General features: G+C 45.7%; 1 long non-coding RNA gene across 1 annotated transcript in view; it reads right to left on the minus strand.

Annotated features, from left to right (window-relative positions):
* LOC144577960 (uncharacterized) overlaps positions 1-11661 on the minus strand; it is a 57815-nt gene extending 46154 nt beyond the window's left edge. Inside the window, exons 1-2 of the long non-coding RNA XR_013522805.1 lie at positions 3751-11661; positions 1896-1996 (exon numbers count right to left, since the gene is read on the minus strand). This is a non-coding gene — a long non-coding RNA (uncharacterized LOC144577960). The remainder of the gene's footprint in view (positions 1-1895; positions 1997-3750) is intronic.
* Between the last annotated feature and the right edge of the window lie 114 nt (positions 11662-11775).

Consider the following 11775-nt stretch of genomic DNA (forward strand, 5'->3'; position numbering starts at 1 on the left):
CAGTGTTCCTGAGGACTGAGCTAAAATGTCACCTCATCTGGAAATCTGCTCTGGCTGCCAAAGCCAGAGTGAGGAATTCAAAGCACCAATTCCATTTTTAGTTATTAGAAGTAGCTAGTGGTAAAACACGAGCCTGGAGTCAGAGGACCTGGGTTCAAATTCCTGCCTTATGTAACTTTAGGCAAGTTACTCAGCTGCTCAGTGCCTGGCTGCTGTCTTCCGTAAGCGGGGCTAACAGTCTTTCCCACATACAGTCATTATGAAAATGAAGGGAGAGAATGGCTGGAAAGCATCTAACAATAGTGTCTGGCACACTCGCGCCTCTCATCGCCATCATCTTCAGTCTCTGTTGGCTTATTAATATCCAGTTCTGAGAAGGCAGGAACCACACACTCTCTGCCATAGCTCCATAAACACTTGCTTAGCGATGAAAGGAAGGACTGAGCAACGTGGCGCCTCTGTATCAGTCTCCAGACAGGCTCTGGCAGCCCACACCTTGCAGGAGGTAGGGCCCGCTTCCTTAGCACCAGTCCCCCTTCCTGCCTCCCTCCATGCTGAGCCGGCTCCTTCCTCCCACATAGGTTATATTTGATGCACTAAAGCAAAGTGAGGATGAGAAAGAGAAAATAATAAACAGCTAAGCATAAATGGCTGGGATATCCCAGCCTACCCTGGTGGGTGGGACTTCAGGGGAGGGTGGCATCAACACCTCCGTGTGAGACCCAGGAGGTGCTGGTGACATTAAATGCCGATTACCCCTGGGGCATGCAGTAACCCACCCCCTGAAGCGCCTGATTGCTTAAGCATCTCTTTGCAAAATGTTTATTTTATTTATTTTTCCTCATGAATGTTTAATCAGGTACCTTGACAAGGAGGCGCACAGCAGCCCTCTCCAGAGAGCAGGCGGAGATGGTGTGATCAGCCCTATTTGTCACAGAGGGCAGCTTGGAGGGCAGCCACCACGCTTCCACACTCTCTGCCTCACTGTCCCCAGCCCAGGCCCCCAGGATCCCCCACCCCACTGTGCCAAGCCCAGGGTGTTCAGCTTCCCTGGCTGGCAGACGGAGTCTAGATGTGGTCATGTTTACCCCATTCACTCATTCTGGTAGTAACTGGGGGTCCTCAACCCCCCACCCCCACCCCTGCCGCTACCTCCATCTGCTGCCTGCAGAGCCAGGTCTCTCTTGCACAAAAAGGAAACAGAGGGCACTTCAGCCAGTCCCCAGCCAAACTCTCTGCTTGGACAATTCTGCTTCTCAGAGCCGACTGAAGTAGAGGAAAACTCAGGGCCAGCCCACTTGGGAATACTGGATCGGCTTCTTAATCCTTCTTCCCTGGCCTCCCTTTAATTTTCTTTCTTTCTTCAAAGCCATCTGCACAAACTAAACAACTCTGTCTTCCCCGCTCCTCCTCTCCTCATCCCACTTCTGGCAGAATGCCTTCCCAGGAGACTCTCCATGCTGACAGCCTCTACATCTGAGGGATGGGCCATTGGGGGAGTGTGGAACTCCTCTCTGCAGGGCAGCAGCCGTTCCCCATTCCCTGAGCTCTGCTTCGGGCAGCCTGCTGCACTCCACCTCCCCTCACTGAGCCCAGGCCTCCTGGGATTATGGGGAAAGCCATTACCTCAGGATTAAGCTCCAGTTTCATTCTCATCAAAGACTCTGGTCACTGAGTATTTGCTTAACACCAGACCTTTCAGGCCCCATCAAATTTAACAAGGCCTGACAGATTTGGGATTAAACAGAGAAACCCAGACAAATCCATACTTTCATAGGCACCCCAGGTGACTGCAGTAGGACAAGCCGGATCCCAGGGAAACAGAGACCCTAACGTTAGCTTCTGTGTAATGTGACCACCACAGGGGCTTTGCTTCCCAGGCTGACATCCCTCACCTCTGCCCAGCTGCCCCAAGATTGAATTTGATGCTTTCACTCTCGAGTGAGGAAGCTCAGCTCAGACATGGTCAATGAAGCATCGATTTAGGATGCGGAGCCTGTTGGGGAGAACAAGAGGTGAGGCACAGTACAGGAATTGCCCACCCCTCTGAGTTCCTGCTCCTATGCCCCCACCATGCCTTGCGCTATGCTCAGAGCTTCTCTCATCTCCCCCAAGGCCTCCTTCTGGTTTTCCCGCATCTTATCGCTCCAGCTGTAGGTGCCCACCGTCCCCAACCCAATTGTCAACTCTCAAACAGGGCAGGCATAAAGCAGCAGCAACAACACTAAGTCCTGGTCAGCAGACCTAGCACAGCCTTGCAAACTGATTTCAGAAATCACTGTGCTACCCGTGTAACTGAAGAGACAGCATGATGTGGCGGCAGGCTTGGAGGCCGCAAAGCAGGTGTCAGCTCTGACTTCCTGCCATGGACTTGACTTTGGGCCAGCTCTAAAACTCTCAGTTTATTCATCTGTAATATGGGAGCTGGTAGTAACTGCCTTCCTCTGAGAATTGTTAGACAAATGGGAGAAGCTATGTAAAATTTCCCAGTGCAATGCTTGGGAAAGTTGGCAACGTAGATGCTTTCTTACTTTCTTCTTTTCTTATTTGTTTATGCAATTTGATTAATTTTAAAAAATATGATAAAATGTCTTGTCCTTCTGCTCCCCCATGTAGTATTTTATCAGAAGCAAGAGTAGTGCACTTTTCCCCTTCCCAGCTCCTAAAAAGTGCAGAGTTGGATGAAAATTATACACAATGAACACCAAAGGAGTAGCAACTGTTGCATTTCTTTGAGGTCTGTTGCCTGGTTTCTCTCGGGCTCTCTGCCCAGTTCCTTTTGGCCCTGCCTGGCTGCTAATTTGCACGACTGTCTTTACGCTCCAAGAGCCTGGCTCGGGCTCAAACTCCATCTTTTAGAGTGGGGGAGTTGGGGGAGGGGGCGTTAGAGAGGCTTCACTTTAACTTTCATTATTGATACAAAGAAAAACAATGGCTTGTGTTTACTGGAAATTAATTTTTTGGAAATTACTTTGTCGTTTGTTTTACTCTTCTTAATTAAAATTTACTTGGTGAAGAGAACACCCCATAAATTAACTCAAATGCAACAGCAAATTAATTAGCATTTAGTTACTACACATTACTCACAGGCCGGACAAATTGTTTTCAGGCTGTCATCTGCACTTGGCATCAGAGGACGGGGGCGGGGCTGGCAGGGCCTTGGGGGTTATTTTTGCTGGGGCTGTCCAGATAGTCCCTGCCCAGAACCCTTTGTCACCTGCACTTTCAGGCCCTCAGGCCATAGTTTCAGATAACTCAGGGTACCCTATCAGAGGTGCCAGCCAGCCCTTTGTACTTTCACATGGAAGATACTCACTCACTCCCTGGAAACAATCGTAAAAAAAGACGTCATCAGGACAGCAAGGCTGTGTTGAAGGGAGTCTTGCCTGGAGGCCAGAAGGTGGGGTCAGTGACCTCAGGAGGCCCCTTTTGGCCAAGGGCATCTTGGTTTCTATGAAACACGGGCTTAGAGAAACCAATGCTGAGCCCTCTCCATTCTTGTTCTTATGTTATATGATAGATTCCTGTTGAACCCAAAGAAGAACCTCCCAAAGAAAAGAACTAGAATCGTGGAAGGGAGTTAATGCAAGCAACAACTTAGGTTGAACCGTTTCTGCTGATGAACGATCCTTATTTCTTATAAAAAAGAGATGGGAGGCTTAGAGTGTGGTGGTGAGGGACCAAAGCAGGCTGCGTGGATTGGAATCCCAGCCTGCTTTGCTGCTCTGTCACCTTGGGCACGCTGCTTACCTTCTCTCAGCCTTGGTTTCTTTGGATACCAGTAGTTCCTATCTTCTAGGTCTTCTGTAAGGATTACACAAGACAAGCACGTAAAGCCCTCAGAGCGGTGGCAAGAGCTCAGGGTGCCCAGTGACAGCTGAGCATGCAGCCTCCAGGGCCAGATGCTCGGGCTTAAATCCCAGCCTGGCCACTTACTGGTAACTGAACTTCTCAACGCCTCAGTTTCCTCATCTGCACAGTGGAGACAAAAAGAGTTCTTATTTTGAGTAAGTGACTGAAGACCTGTAAAGTGTTTAGAATAGTGAATTCACGTCTAGGGAGAACAGAAAATGAAATACCGCATATTCTCACTCATAGGTGGGTGATGAAAAATGAGAACACATGGACACAGGGAAGGGAGTACTAAACACTGGGGTCTATTGGGGGGAATAGGGGAGGGACAGTGTGTGGGGGGGCAGCTGGGGAGGGATAGCCTGGGGAGAAATGCCAAATATGGGTGAAGGGGAGGAAGGCAGCAAAACACAGTCCCATGTGTGTACCTATGCAACTGTCTTGCATGTTCTGCACATGTACCCCCAAACCTAAAATGCAACAAAAAAATAAATAAGTAAACACTCATTTTTAAAGTAGTTTTTGTTGTTATTTCATCAACATCCATTTGACACTGTGATGAAGTCAGGGTCATAGAAGCAAAAGCTCAAATGGGGTCAGTTCTCAGAAGCCATCTGAGGGGAAGCCAAGCTGCCAGTGCTGAGGCTGGCTCTTCCTGCGAAGGACTTATCTTCACAATACACCAGGCCCTGCAAACGAACAAACAAGTCTGCCCAACCTCGACAGCAGCAATGGCACCGCTAATGCAGCCTGAGTCCCTTCTAGCTATGCAAAGCAGCAGCCCCCTTCCTGACATACAGGAGGGCCAGCCTGAAATGGACACGCACTGATAAACAGTGATGTATGGCAGGCTTCTTTGGTAAAACGAGTTCAGTCCAGCAGACTAGCACTTCCTGGGAAGGAAGGTGGATATGAAAGTGACTTGAGTCTGTGATCAATAAAAGGGTTGTTACAAGGCTGAGCCCGGTCTGACCCATCCTGCCCTCTCCAGCCACTGAAAGAAGGATCCTCCAGAGGTGGCCCACCAGCTCTTCCTATGGCCAGGCACCACAGGACAGGAGCAGGTGAAGGGAGGGGTAGCAGAGCCCTCTCTCCGGACAGACAGTCCCTTCTTCAGTGGCAGGGGAATGCTAGGGGCAGAGGACAAAGGCCAGGTTGAAAAAGGAGCTTTTCTGGGCACTGTATTAAATGCAGGAATCTGAACCAGAGGGACTGATTCAAATCCCAGCCCCAAAGCTCAAATCAAGTTAGTTAACACCTCTGTGCCTCAGCTTTCTCGCCTGTAAAATAGGAATGATTGCAATGCCTGACTCACAGTTACTGTGAGCATTATAAAAGTTAATGCCTATAAAGTGCTTACATAACCAAACACCAGTAACAGAAAGAGCACTAGGTAAATTCTGCTATTTTTATTAAAAGTTCAGTTTCTCTCACAAAATATGTGCCATTCCATTCACTTAACACATTTTTATGTAGCAGTTATTACGTGGAAAACAGTGTATTCCCTTCTAGCCATGCAAAGCGGCAGCCCCGTAAATAGTCCCCCTTCCTGCAAACAGGAGGGCTGGGAAACAGCGCTGGGAGGATGCAAACAAGTGAGAAACAGTCCTGGCACTCAGCAAGGGGTACCTATTACATAGTGAGATGCATCCAAGCATACTCATGTAAATGGTGTTGTCCTCATCAGATCTCTCATTGCCTGTCATTTATTTCATTCAACAAATACTTACGGAGCATCTACAATATGCCAGAGATTATAGGAGATGCTGGGGATATAAATGTGGCCACGCAGAAATGGTGTCTACCTTTAGAGCATACAGTCTAATGATAACAATAGGAATAACACCCTTTGTAAAAAGGTACTACTGTTGCCTTCTGATACAGTTTGAACATACAGCTCTGCCAAATCCCATATTGAATTGTAGTCTCCATTGTTGGAGGTGCAGCCTGGTGGGAAGTATTTGGGTTCTGGGGTCAGATCCCTCAAGGCTTGGTCCTATCCTCACCACAATGGTGAGTTCTCATAAGGTCTAGTTGTTTGTTTCTTATTTAATTATTTTGAGACAGAGTTTTGCTCTCATTGCCCAGGCTGGAATGCAATGTCTGCCTCCCAAGTTCAAGCAATTCTCCTACCTCAGTCTCCCAAGTAGCTGGGATACAGGTATGCGCCACCACAACCAGCTAATTTTTTTTTTTTTTTTTTTTTTTTAGTAGAGATGGGGTTTCCACATGTTGGTCAGGCTGATCTTGAACTCCTGAACTCAAATGATCCATCTGCCTTGGCCTCCCAAAGTGCTGGGATTACAGGCGTGAGCCACCACACCTGGCCTAGTTTGGTTGTTTAAAAGTGTGTGGCAATGAACATTCGTGTGCATGTGTCATTATAATAGAATGATTTATAATCCTTTGGATATATACCTAGTAATAAAATTGCTGGGTCAAATGGAATTTCTATTTCTAGGTCCTTGAGGAATTGCCACACTGTCTTCCACAACGGTTGAACGAATGTTCATTGCAGCACTGTTTACAATAGCAAAGACTTGGAACCAACCCAAATGCCCATCGATGATAGACTGGACAGGGAAAATGTGGCACATATACACCATGGAATACTATGCAGCCATAAAAAATGATGAGTTTGTGTCCTTTGTAGGCATGGATGAACCTGGAAACTATCAATCTCAGCAAACTGACACAAGAACAGAAAATCAAACACCGCATGTTCTCACTCACAGGCGGGTGTTGAACAATGAGAACACATGGACACAGGGAGGGGAGCATCACACACTGGGGTCTGTGGGGGTGGAACTGGGGAGAGGGTCAGGAGGAGGTGGGGAGTTGGGGAGGGATAACATGGGGAGAAATGCCAGATATAGGTGATGGGGAGGAAGGCAGCAAACCACATTGCCATATATCTACCTATGCAACAATCTTACATGTTCTTCACATGTATCCCAAAACCTAAAATGCAATAAATAAATAAATAAAAATGTGTGGCAGCTCTCCTCACTCTTGCCCCTACTCTTGCCGTGTGTGATATGCCTGCTCTCACTTTGCCCTCCACCATGTACTCAGGGAGTACAAGCTCCCTGATGTCCCCCAAGAAGTTGAGCAGATATTGGTGTCATGCTTGTACATCCTAAAAAACCATAAGCCAATTAAGCTTCTTTTCTTTATAAATTACTCAGACTCAGGTATTCCTTTATAGCAATGCAAGAATGGCCTAACACGCCTACTCAGTATCCATTCACCTGTGTTTATGATAGAGCCTTCATATGATGCAATATCATCCACATGGTCTGGCACCATTCCTGCCCAACACTCATGGGCCTGATGGGTGCAAAGGTGCCTTCCCTTGATTGTTCCAGAAATAGGCACATGAACCAATTCCTGTAGACTAAGACACAGGAGACAGCTGCTGGAAGGCTGGGGAAAGCTTCCTCTCTCCCAAGAGAAAGCTACAGGGAGAGACAGCCTCTCCCCCTCATCAGAATGGTGTTGTGTCTGGGTGATGCCTGCATCTGTAGAGCCATTTTATTCGACCAAGCTGAACATAAATCTGATAGCAAGGATGGCATGACAGAGAAACAAAAAGAACCTAGGCCCCTGGAGACACCCCTGAGACCCTGAAGCCACCAACCCTGAAGGCTGATCTGCCTTTGGATCTCAAGCTACATGAGAGAATAAACTTCCCTCTTGTTAAGCCAGCTGGACTCCAGGTTTCTGTTCTTTGTTGCTGAAGCATCCTGTGGAATCATAGGCTAAATATAATACATATTACTATTAATAGTGAACATTAAAACATGCCTGACATTTCAAAATACACTTTCACATTTATTATTTTATTTGATCTTCAAACCAATGCAGCCAGAAAGGTATTCTTTTCATCCTTTTTTCAAATGAAGAAGTGAAGGCTCCAGGGGTTTGGGTGACTTGCACAAGGTTGAAGCTGGTTCTGCCCATCCGAACGTAGGTGGGCTGGCTCAATTTCTTTTTCCTTGCTCCTATTCCGACAAGGCTGCCATTGCTCCAGCATGTCTGGAACTTCTTTTCTGGAATGGACTGTAACCCATTTCAACAAATAATAAACAACTTTAGAAAACACCTTCCTATGAACAGCAATTCAGACAAGCTGGCTGGAACCTTAGGATTTTTCTTTTCATAAGGCTCCAATAAATCTTGTCAGAAATATGAGACTTTTGAGCTATCAAGAAGGAAAGCAAAGACCTTAATCTCTTAGAGAGTGACCTCCATTGACTTGGGAATTCTCCCAGTAGAAAGATAGATTCTGATCCATAGGCATTGGTAGATTGTTAAAAAAGTGGGTGTTGCCCTTACCTATGATATTTGTATAATCTCCTAAGACAGTTCCAGAGGGACTTGGGGCTAAGTGCAGAAAGCTAGACATAAAACAAGGAAGAAGGAGCCACATCGAAGACCCAATCACAGGCACCCACTCAGAGAGAAGCTGAGGACACAGTGGGGCCAGGGCTGGAAAGGGTCCTGGGGTGCCCAGAGCAGGACTGGATGAGAGGTAGACCAGGGCAGAGGCCAGAACATGACTGTGTCAGTGAGGAGCAAAGATCTGTGTCAAAAGAGCAAAGGTCAAGGACAAGCTCAGAGAACAGGCCAGAGGCTAAGACAGTCTGATGTCGGGGAATCTTAAAATAGTATAGCAGGCTCCACAGGCCCAGCGGAGCTCAGACAAGATGCCAGGTAACTAGGTGGTCTAGCATAATGTCTCCTTGTCCACCCTTGCTCCTTGCTTTCTTCCTGGTTCTTAAAGGAGAATATGTGCACATATTCTAAAAGTTTTAAAACAAGAGATATAATAGTTTGCCCTTGAATCATTGGGGTATGGTCAGGGGAGCTGGAAAGAGGAAAAATTCCAATGTTGGAATGGAGGATTGTCCAGGAAACAGAAATGACATTCTCTCGGGGAGAGGCGCTGGACCCCCAGAGTAAGATGAAGAAGGGCCATTTTTTGATAGCAACTGCAGACACCGAGAGGCTGGGGAGCAGGGAGATTGGCCCTAATGGCCTTTAAAAGGAGTGTTAAATGGTCCCCGGAAAACATCACAGCTCAGTGGCAGTGAGAAGAATAGGGAGCAGAAGGAAAGGAGGTCTGCAAGGAAAAGCCATTTTCTCTTAAGGCTGCCAGTGCCTTCCCCCCACCACCCCCGCAGACTGATGCCTGCTGTGGAGTCTAATCACATTCTTGGAGCACACGTTTGGGATATACAGAGTCCAGAGTCTTTTGGGGACAATAACAGTGAATAAAGTGGGTGCCCAAGGTGGGTGATAGCATATTTTGATTGGTAAACACTTTTGCTTGGTAACTTTGGCCATTTTCTTTTCTTTTTCTGTTTTTTGTTGTTGTTTGATTGTTTGTTTTGGAGACAGGGTTTTGCTGTGTCACCCAGGCTGGAGTGCAGAGGTGCAATCTTGGCTCACTGTCACCTGTTCAAGCAAGTCTCCTGCCTCAGCCTCCTGAATGGCTGGGATTACAGGTGCATGCCATCATTCCCATCTAATTTTTGTCTTTTTAGTAAAGGCTGGATTTCAGCATGTTGACGAGGCTGGTCTTGAACTCTTTACCTCAAGTGATCCGCCTGTCTCAGCCTCCTAGAGTGCTGGGATCACAGGAAGATCCTCCTTGCCTGGCCCTATTGCCATTTTCTAACAACAACAACAACAAAAAAAAAAAACCTCTGACTCAGAAAAAGTATGTGACTGCCCAAGATCACATGACAAGTTCACTCTTTCCATAGGTTCTCTCAGTAAATCTTTACAGCAGTTGGCCTGGTGAATAGGCAGGCACAAGCCTTGAGGTCAAATGATGCTTCTGTCACTTTCTTTTTTTTTTTTTGACACAGAGATTTGCTCTTGTTGCCCAGGCTGGAGTGCAGTGGTGCCATCTCGGCTCACTGCAACTTCCACCTCCAGGGTTCAAGTGATTCTCCTGCCTCAGCCTCCCGAGTAGCTGAGATTATAGGTGTCCGCCACATACCCAGCTAAATTTTAGTATTTTTAATAGAGATGGGTTTCACCATGTTGGGCAGGCTGGTCTTGAACTCCTGACGTCATGATTCACCCACCTCAGCCTCCCAGAGTGCTGGGATTACAGGCATGAGCCACTGTGCCTGGCCACTTCTGTCACTTTCTATGTCTTCCTGTGAAATAAAGGTGCCAATACCCAGCTCACAACATTGCTAAGGGTGTCAAAAGATGATGTGTGCCAAGGGCCTTGGTCCCAAAGAGACCATACTGATGGCACAAAAGAAATCAGTTCTGTCAACAGTAATATATTATACAACATAATATGTTTGTTAAGAGAGTAGGTCTCATGTTAAGTATTCCTGCCACAAAAAATGTTTTAAAAATTCAGAAGACTAAAACAAAACAACAACAAACAGAAAAAATGGCAGTTCTTCACTTTTCTTTACCCCAGAGACTTTCCAGAGCAAGGAGTCATATTTTATTCCTATTTTTGCAGCACAAAGTCTCTCAAATGCTTCAGAATTTCTATATTGAAAGCCTGGCCGAGTATCTGACCTTCTGGAATGACTTCTGTGTGGAAAACGTTACTGACGTCGATGGAATAAGTCAACATTGTCTTTACTTCTGTTCTTGACTGATCTTTCTGTGGTCTAGATATTGAAATTCTCTATGGCATGCTCAGGCTCTTAGCTTCCAGCTCACAGCAGAAACGGCCACAACAGGGAACATTAACTAGGCACCTATTATATGACAGGTACTAAACTATTATTTCATCTAATCTTATGTAACCCTCACAGCAGGCCTATGCAATAACAATCACAATCTTCATTTTCTAGAGGAGGAAACCGAGGCTCGGGATGTAACTTATCCAAGGTTATCTGGCAAGTAGTGAAAGAGACCAGAGTTAATCCCAGCTCCCTCCAGCGCTAATATCTATGCTTCTCTCCAATACCCCATGCCATCCGAAGTTATGATTTTATTTCAAAGTATATTGTTGCATCTCTCATCCTCCGAAAAAAAAAATCAGACTAAACACCCAGACTTCATTGTTTCTCTGTACCATTCAGAATGCACAGTGTAAGCTTAATTTAAAAAAAATAAAGACACTTTCCTCCTGTTCAGATTTCATTCCAGAATGAATCTGTCCCTTTATCTAATTTTAACTCTTCAGTCATCTTTCTATCTGAATGTGTGAAATCTCTGACCTTTGCAATGTCTCCACTGGGCCATTGGACAGCTGCTTCATGTATCACTGTGGACAGCTTGACTTTGGTCTCAAAAATGTGGGTGCCTTCCCACAGCCTTGCTTCTGGCATTCCTCCATCTGTGTATTCTACTTTTAACTTGCCAGGGGTCTCACCTGCAGATTTATGCAGCTCCATCTGAAATGCGACTTTAATTTTTTACTGGAAACATCAGTTACTCACTCTTCGCTTCACACAGGACAACACGCAATTCTGGTCACCACAGTTATTTCTTTAAGACAGAGTGACCTGCCCTACACCACATTTCAGTTACAACCAAGGATGCTTGGCTTCCACACACCACTTGAAAATTTTGTCTCCACATTCTAGATTCACATCACATAGTGATATTCAGATGTCTTCATAGAATAGTAAAACTCTACTCTCTATCAAAACACAATCTAACAGTTACCCTTTGACCCAGTAATACCACTTCTCATAATCTACCTTAAAGAAATAATTGAAATACAGATAAAGATTTATGTGCTGCTCACTGCATATTATGTATAATAACCAAAAATTGAAAACCATCTCAATATCAACAATGAGAGGATGGTTAAATAAATTATAGGGCATAACTACAATGGAATATTATGAAGTCTTTAAAGATCATGTTTTCAAAGAATATATAAAGACATGAAAAATGTTCATAACATAGAGTTAGATTTTTTTTAAAAAA

This window comes from Callithrix jacchus, chromosome 10 (assembly GCF_049354715.1).
Source record: "Callithrix jacchus isolate 240 chromosome 10, calJac240_pri, whole genome shotgun sequence".
Taxonomy (NCBI): domain Eukaryota; kingdom Metazoa; phylum Chordata; class Mammalia; order Primates; family Cebidae; genus Callithrix; species Callithrix jacchus.